General features: G+C 36.8%; 1 non-coding gene across 1 annotated transcript; it reads right to left on the bottom strand.

Annotated features, from left to right (window-relative positions):
• Positions 1-7,120: 7,120 nt before the first annotated feature.
• Positions 7,121-7,227, bottom strand: LOC141681446 (small nucleolar RNA R71). The gene has a single exon (XR_012558880.1). It is a non-coding gene; the product is annotated as a small nucleolar RNA R71 (small nucleolar RNA).
• Between the last annotated feature and the right edge of the window lie 1,837 nt (positions 7,228-9,064).

Genomic DNA, 9,064 nt, shown 5'->3' with positions numbered 1-9,064 from the left:
TATTCCCCATCCAACGGCTATAAAAGTGTTTGTTGTATATCGGTCTACAACAAACGGTTGTTGTAGACCGTTCCCCATATATTATAGTGCTAGTTCCTTGGTGTGCGGCTAAACAACCGGAAATTGATAGATGGGTATCCCAATTTAAACTCATCTGGTACTCTCAAATTAACCGCCTCTAGTAAGTTCACAGCGGGTATTTTTTATTTTTTTGAACAAAACAAGCGGGATCTGAAAATAAAAGCAAAAATATGTAACATTGCTATTACTTCATGGTTCATATATATACAAAAATTTATTTGATATTACTTCATTAAAATGTATATAATTTTTTTGGTATTATAATTAAATAATTTAAATTTATAAAAATTAACATCATTTTTAAAAGATGAGTTTATAGTCTGTATAAATATGTTATTTAAGGAATTTTATGGTGTCTATCTCGTTCGGGGTGATCACGATTCGGTTTAAATCATATAATCCGCATAAACCGATCGATATTAAACTGATCCAAACCTAAATCGAATTTAATTTGTTGTCCTGGTTCAACTATTTTAAAAATTCGCGGGTTATAAGATGTAAAATTTTGATCGATGAGATTAATGTAAATGTATATGAGTCCATCTTACTTTAGTTTTATAATAAATTATATCAGTACAAGAGATTAGCCATTGAATTATTTTACCGATTAAAAAAAAATCTTTTTCAATAAGAATATATATACTTTGTTGGGCAATTAACGGTTAGTTATGATTGATTAAATTAACTGTTTTGACTAAATGATTGAATAAACTGTTTTGACAAGTGGATTGAATTTAGATGGTTCATATGGTCGAACATCTAATTGGGTTTAAAAAGCTAATTTTTGAAAAAAATAGCTAATATTAAATAAGACCATAGATTATTGCGGTTGCGGATACTTTGCTAAAAATATGTATATTGATTTAGAAGAAAGATTTAAAAATTCAAAAGAAATTCTCAAATAACTTAGATCATATGTTAAGTGGTTTACATTTGCAATTAAAAAAAATGATATCCAACTTTTGGCTAGTCTTCAATTTTATGATGTGTAACCCCACCATCTAAGAACATCTTCAATAGGCTCCCTAAATAATTTATTAAATCAAAATTGAAAAAGCATGGTAAAATATAGAGCTACAACCAGAGGTGGCCAGTTGTGCGGGTTTGAACCGCACAATCGGGACCGGCTCGTTCTAAAACCGGTATTTATTCGGCCCGATTCGGCTCGCTAAAAACCCGCACAATTCGTGTGATGTAACGAACCGATTACGAGTTCTGTATCAAAAACCCGGGACCGAGCCCGCACGGACCGCACGGAGAACCGCAGGACCGCACAGCCCGCATGGACCGCACGGCCCGTGATTCGTTTCACCAAATACAAATTGCAATGTACTAGGCTAATTAAAGGCAATGCCTACATGTACATATAAAAATATAAAATATTATAATTAGTAGTACAGCTTACACTAGTACACTACACTCCTGTCTCCTGACTAAAAATATAATAATATTTATAATATATAAGTAATTTGCAGAATAACGAGAGGGGCACACGTACAAACCGCACAACCCGGAGCCTGGTTAACCGCACGAGCCCGCGGTCACGAGTTCACGAGTTATTCGCCTGAGCGGTCACGAGTTCTGTTTTTTCGATTCGAGCCCGGCCCGAGCCCGGTTCGTTTGCTAATGAGCCGGTTCAGTGTTATGTTTTCGTAAGTCGAACCCGTATGCGGCCCGGCCCGGCACGCACGGACCGCACAAGTGGCCAGGTCTAGCTACAACAGAGCTCATGTTGACTTTTAAATCTATAAGAACATTTTTCTTTCCTTAATTTTAATAGCCACTACATAGCTTTTAACCTAATTTTATAAATAAAATATTCACTTACACTTGTTTCAATTCAAATCTTTCTTATGGTGAAATAAAAAATGTGAATATTATATAATTTAGGAGTCAAAGATATAAAATATTATTTTAGTTTTACATGAAAATCTATGTTCATTATTTATATTATATTTATGATCGAATTAAGAGTGTTGGAAATGCTCTAAGAGCATCTCTAATGGTATTAGCTATAATTGGTTGGCTAAATTGGACCTATATGACAATATGTAAAATTTGTTGAACCTGTAAGACATTGTACTTCGATGGTATTGGCTATATTGGTTAGTTATATTTTAAAAATAGTATTTTATCAAAATTAATGTTGTTATAAATAAAATATATTAATTCAATATAGTAATAAATGATTACTTTTTTTTTACAGATTTCTTACAGGTTTGTATTGGTTCAACAAATATAGCCAACATAAAGAGATTGACTATATTTATAAATAAGAGGAATTTACCATTGGAGATAATTTTTTTTACATAATCTCTATATTGTTTATTTATAGTATGTATTAATGATTTTTAGGTAAGGGTTCTATATGGTTGGAGATGCTCTAAGTATATTTATAGTATGTATTAATGATTTTTAGGTAAGAGTTCTATATGGTTGGAGATGCTCTAAGTAGTTAAATCAAATTAATTTGATCGTCTTGATTAAACTGTTATTTGCGAAACTTTTAGATTTCCGAGAACTGTTACCATAATTGATTTTGATTGACTTTAAGTATCAATACAAACCTGGAATCGATACCCATGTAACTCGATAAAATAACTTCCAATTCACTATTTCCACAAAAAACTACCGATTTATCATAAATAATTGATAGTCATCTAAAATAAAAATGCTTCCTTCAAACTTTTTTCTTCTTTCTCGAATAATATATGTAAAAATGGTCATGAAAAAATTCATTCTTTTCGTTTATTTTGTTGACTAATAAAGAATGTATAGATACTTTAATGAGGATTAACACGACTCCGTTACTTTTGCACATAAAATATATGTTGGGAAAATATGGTAGTAACTTGGATTTTTCTGAAGTCGTGTGAACATTTTCAGATTGAAGTTATTTGTGGTGCACCCAAATAAATCAATCGGATAAAGTCAGAAATTCTGCAAGAAGAGAGAATATATTTTTGTTGTAAATTTCAAGAAAATGAACCAACCCTAAAATTGATTAATGCAACACCTATATATTGATGTCAGCATATGTGTCTTTTGCCAACAGACACATCTCAGTCTTTTACCAATAGACACATCTCAGTCTAACAGTCATGGCTAAAACTAACAGACACATCTTATTTCAACAGGTGTGACTGCTGCCAATGGACATGTCTCATAAACAATAATACCAAAATCACAATAAACTCGAACAAAGCGTGCACTCCGCACTCTCCCGACTTGTTCAATTTAATATTATGATTATATTGATTAACTAGTCAATCCAATTACACTAAAATATCCAACAATCCTCCCCCATTTTAGCGTAATCCATGATTAACTAAAATAAATTCACAACAAACAACAAACTCATGCATAAATAAAATATCGTGATGATTGAATTTCATATTAGTATATTACACATTCCATATATTTGAATATCAAGGTATCACTATGGATTGAACCTCTACTATTCATAGAGAATACATGAAGATAATATACACATAAATTTACATTCTCAAATTGTTCTTAATTGACACTATCTTTTACTAGCCATGTGTCCTAATCCTTCATAAGCATATAAAAGCCAAGTCCTAGCTTCTTGAAGCGGCTAAACTTCATGCTCAAATAGGTAGTTCTTTTACTCTCGCACCTGCATATGCAATTTTTCAAAAGAACTATTACGAAGATAAGCTTCAACCTCCTCAAATTGTAGGTATGAACACATACCTTGGGATGATACTTCAAATGTGTTCCAATCTCTAGATGTTAAGCTTTCCACATTGAATTCAGCACCTAATGTAATATTAGGTGAGAATTGGGTTTCTCAACATGAGAGACTTTTAGATGGACTTCAATCCCATCCCCACAGCCGACTTGTGCACAAGATCTCTACTCAACCCTTTGGTTAGATGATCGGCTAAATTATGTTGAGTTCTTATAAACTCCACTGATATAACACCATGCGTGATAAACTCACGAATCATGCTGTGTCTAACACCTAAGTGTCTAGACTTGCCTTTGAACACTTGTCTATTAGCATTAGCCAAGGCAGACTCACTATCACATCTGATAGATATGGGTGATATCGGTTTAGGCCACATTGGAATCTCATAAATCAGATTTCTTAGCCATTCAGCTTCTTTACCAGCCGCTGATAATGCCACAAATTCAGATTCCATCTTTGAATCAGTAATGCAACTCTGTTTCTTTGATGTCCAAGAGATAGCACCTCCTCCAAGAAGGAATACACAGCCACTTGTGGAAGAATGATCTTCCTTATTGGAAATCCAACTTGCATCTGAATGACCTTCAATAACCGAAGGAAATCCAGTATATATCAAACCATAATCCATGGTTCCTTTTAAGTACTTGAACACTCGACTTAAGGCTTGCCAATGATGTGAACTTGGTTTGCTTGTACACCTACTAAGCTTTCCAACAACATAGGCAATATCCGGCCTAGTGATTATCATGGCATACATAAGACTACCAATAGCCCTTGAGTATTCAAGTTGAGATACTGCCACACCCTTATTAGGTAGGAGTTTAATACTAGGATCAAGAGGAGTGCTAACAGGAGAACAATCCTTAAAGTTAAATCTTTTCAAAATTTCTCAATATAATGAGATTGAGAAATTGAAATACCATTATTTTCACGCTTGATCTTTATACCAAGAATCACCTCAGCCTCCCCCATGTCTTTCATATCAAAATTAGATGACAAAAACCTTTTGTTTTATTTACTTGATTTTGGTCAGTACCAAAAATCAACATATCATCCACATATAAACAAATTATAACTCCTTTACCAGAAGCATCAAATTTGCTATATACACACTTGTCTGCTTGGTTAAGAAAATAACCATTAGACAAGACCACATTATCAAATTTATCATGCCAATCCTTCGGTGCTTGTTTTTGATAAGTGGCATTTTATACCACTTAGAATGTCTTAAAATGGCTTAAATTGGTGTCTTGAAATCAAGTATTTTATGTATTTGATGCGTTTTTCTAGTGTTTATGCATTTCAGGGTATTAGTTGCATTTCGGAGGAGGAATCGTCAAGAATAAGCCTTGGCATGTGTTCACCATTGAGAGAGGAAAAGAACGGGCAGATTACGGCGAAGAAACGGAGCAAACCTGGAATTTTTCCAGTAGGGTCCTGCGCGCCCGCGCAGCAATGCTGAGCGGCCGCGCAGCAGCCTTGCGCGCCCGCGCAGAAATGCTGAGCGGCCGCGCAGGGTCGGGGGAAAAGATGAATTATTTTAGACTTCTACTTCTGTTTGGCTTCCAACTTCTATGTAATCTGAGTTTTATGGGACTATTATATAAGTAGATTTGAGACGTTTTCATAGAGAATAGGAAGGAGATTATGTTTTAGATTGTGTTTTGCGCAAGAAGCGAAGGAGATAAGGAAGAAGACCGATTTAGCACACTACAGCGAAGAGGAAGCATATATTCTTGTGATTCTTGTTTCGTTGTAACGTTGGATGCTAGTTTTCTTGCTTTGACTTATTTACTCTTGTGACGTACTCTGTTTTAATATAATCAGTTTAGTTATTATTTTCTTGTGTTTGTTTATCATGATTTCATATGAACCCGTGATGGCGATAAGTTCTATTATGGGCTAATCGTGATCATGGGGTTGCAATGGATTTATTATGGAATTCTTTAGTTAATTGTTTAATACTTTAGTGTGTGATGATTGCATGATATCTAGTATTGGTTGTGCGTATTCGTCTTATGTGCGTCGCGAACATATAAGATAGGGTGTTAATCTCTTGTAAAGCGACGGTGGATCTTGAGATTTAGAACTTGCCATGCTAGCATAGGTTCATGTACGTTGTGCATGATTAGTGGGTAATTCTAACAGTTTTATTTGCCCTATGTAATCAAAAGGAATAACTTGTGCTTAAATCGTTGTGTTGTCAATTTCTGTAGACATATAGGAACTCAACATAATTGATGACTATTCAACTTCTATCTTAATTGTGGATGTTTGGTAGAATGGTATTAGTACAATGAAAGTTGGCTTTTATCAGTTTCGTGTTATTCGATTAATGTCATCACTGTCACATGCTAAAGGTAATAACAATGGCTATAGAAGGAAGTAATAATGAAGTTGTGATCTCATGAGTGTTTTATTATTGATAAATTGAAGTGTTAGTTAAGTGGTTAATTAAGTAGTTAATTATAGTTAATATTTAATCAATAATTTTAAGTGTTATTATCTTAACATTGAGAAGTAGTCATACATTGGTGAGTGAGTTAAATTAGACAATAAATTATTCTGAGTCTCTGAGGGAACGAACTAGAAAGTATTCTATATTACTTACGAACGCGTATACTTGCGTGAATATTAGTGCGTGATTTCGCCCTAACAAGTTTTTGGCGCCGCTGCCGGGGACTCGGCGTATTTGTTTAGTTTATGTACTTACCATCATTGGTCATTAGGACTCAGTGATTAGGACGTAGTAGTTAATTACTCTTTTCGGTTGTGTTTCAGGTACTTTAGCAAGCGTTTATGCAAACTCGTTCTCGTGCTCGCAAGAGGACCTTAGATACAGCTGAGGAGAAAGACGAAGTTCTTGATACTCTGGAGAAGTTAGATTTTGAGGATTCGGATTCAGGAACTGAGCAGAAAGAACCAGTAAACATGGGAGATCGTATTGTTCAAGCTGATCCAGCTCTTATGGATTTTTCTCGGCCTAAAATTGATGACATTCAGTCAAGCATCCTTCATCCGGCTATTCAAGCTAACACCTTTGAAATCAAGCCGGGCACTATTCAGATGGTGCAGAATTCTGTTTCTTTTGGAGGAGCGGCAACTGAAGACCCCAACATGCACATAAGGAATTTTGTCGAGATCTGCAGCACTTTTAAGTATAATGGCGTGACTGATGAGGCTATCAAGTTGAGGCTTTTCCCATTCTCACTGAGGGATAAAGCTAAAGACTGGTTACATTCTGAACCAGCTGGGTCAATCACTACGTGGCAAGATCTTGCGCAAAAGTTTCTGGTGAAGTTTTATCCAATGGCAAAGACTGCTGCTATGAGGAGTGCTCTTACTCAATTTGCGCAGCAACCTACAGAATCTATGTGCGAGGCTTGGGAACGCTACAAGGAAATGTTGAGAAAATGTCCACATCATGGAATGCCGGATTGGATGGTAATCACTGGTTTTTATAATGGTTTGGGGGCCCAATCTCGGCCCATGCTCGATGCAGCAGCTGGAGGCGCCTTATGGGCTAAAAGCTATACTGAGGCGTATAATCTTATCGAGACGATGGCTGCAAATGAGCATCAAAACCCAACTCAGAGGATGACGTCAGGCAAGGTAGCAGGTATTCTGGAAGTTGATGCAGCCACCGCTATTGCAGCCCAGCTCCAAGCGCTATCAATGAAGGTTGATTCTTTGACTACGTATGGAGTTAATCAAATAGCTATGGTTTGTGAGCTTTATGCAGGTTCTCATGCTACATATCAGTGTTCTCTTGTCAACGAATCTGTTCAGTATGTGAATAATTATCAGCGACAACAGCAGCCTGTGCCAGCGACCTATCATCCTAACAACAGAAATCATCTAAATTTCAGCTGGGGGAATAATCAAAATGCTATTCAGCCAACATATCAGCAAGGAGTAAGTAAACAGTTTAACCCACCTGGATTCCAGCAACCACGGAAGTATGCTACAAGACAATCATATCCTCAACAGGGAAGTGCAGCTGCACCTACTAGTGCTGATTTTGAGGAACTTAAGCTGTTGTGCAAGAGTCAGGCGGTTTCTATCAAGACCTTGGAAAATCAAATCGGTCAATTAGCCAATGCAGTGCTCAATCGTCAACCTGGCACTCTTCCCAGTGACACGGAAGTACCAGGCAGGAAGGAAGCTAAAGAGCAAGTCAAGGCTATTACCTTAAGGTCTGGAAAAGTAGCTGATGCTAAAAAGGCAAAAGAAGTCAAAGCTGAAGTTAGAGATGAAGAATCTAAGGAGAAAGCGGCGGAACCAAGGAAGACTACTGTTGAACACACTCTACCTGAGGCTAATACAGGGGAGAAACAGCTCTATCCTCCACCACCTTTTCCTAAGAGATTGCAGCAACAAAAGCTGGATAGACAGTTCGGGAAGTTTCTGGAGGTGTTCAAGAAACTTCACATCAATATACCTTTCGCTGAGGCTCTGGAACAAATGCCTAGTTATGCGAAGTTTATGAAGACTATTCTTTCAAGGAAGGTGAAACTGGATGACCTTGAAACCGTTGCTCTCACGGAAGAATGCAGCGCGGTTCTGCAACAAAAGTTACCACCAAAACTGAAAGATCCAAGAAGCTTCACCATTCCTTGCACCATTGGCAATCTAACTTTTAATAAGTGCCTTTGCGATTTGGGAGAAAGCATTAATCTGATGCCGTTGTCGATCTTTAAAAACCTGGATCTGCCTGATCCAAAACCCACATACATTCGCTACAATTGGCGGACCGTTCCATTACTTACCCAAGGGGCATAGTTGAGGATGTGCTCGTCAAGGTGGATAAGCTCTTCTTTCCTGCAGATTTTGTTATTCTGGATTTTGAGGAAGATAAGAAGATTCCCATAATCTTGGGGAGGCCTTTCTTGGCTATTGGTCGTACCTTGATAGATGTGCAAAAAGGGGAACTTACTATGCGGGTCCAAGATCAGGATGTGACCTTCAACGTATTCAAGGGAATGAAATTCCCTACAGAAGATGAGGAGTGCTTAAAAGTGGATGTGATTGATTCTGCGGTTACTTCGGAACTCGATCACATGCTAATGTCTGATGCATTGGAAAAGGCCTTAGTGGGGGATTTTGACAGCGATGATGAAGATAGCAACGAGCAATTACAATATCTGAACGCTTCTCCATGGAAGCGAAAGCTCGACATACCATTTGAATCTCTTGGTACTTCTGACCTTAAGAATGCTGAAGGGAAGCTCAAACCATCAATAGAGGAAGCACCTACCTTGGAGCTTA

Source organism: Apium graveolens, chromosome 8, assembly GCF_009905375.1.
Source record: "Apium graveolens cultivar Ventura chromosome 8, ASM990537v1, whole genome shotgun sequence".
NCBI lineage: Eukaryota > Viridiplantae > Streptophyta > Magnoliopsida > Apiales > Apiaceae > Apium > Apium graveolens.
Note: the sequence above shows the minus strand (reverse complement) of the source record. Positions and strands in the feature narration are given on the sequence as shown.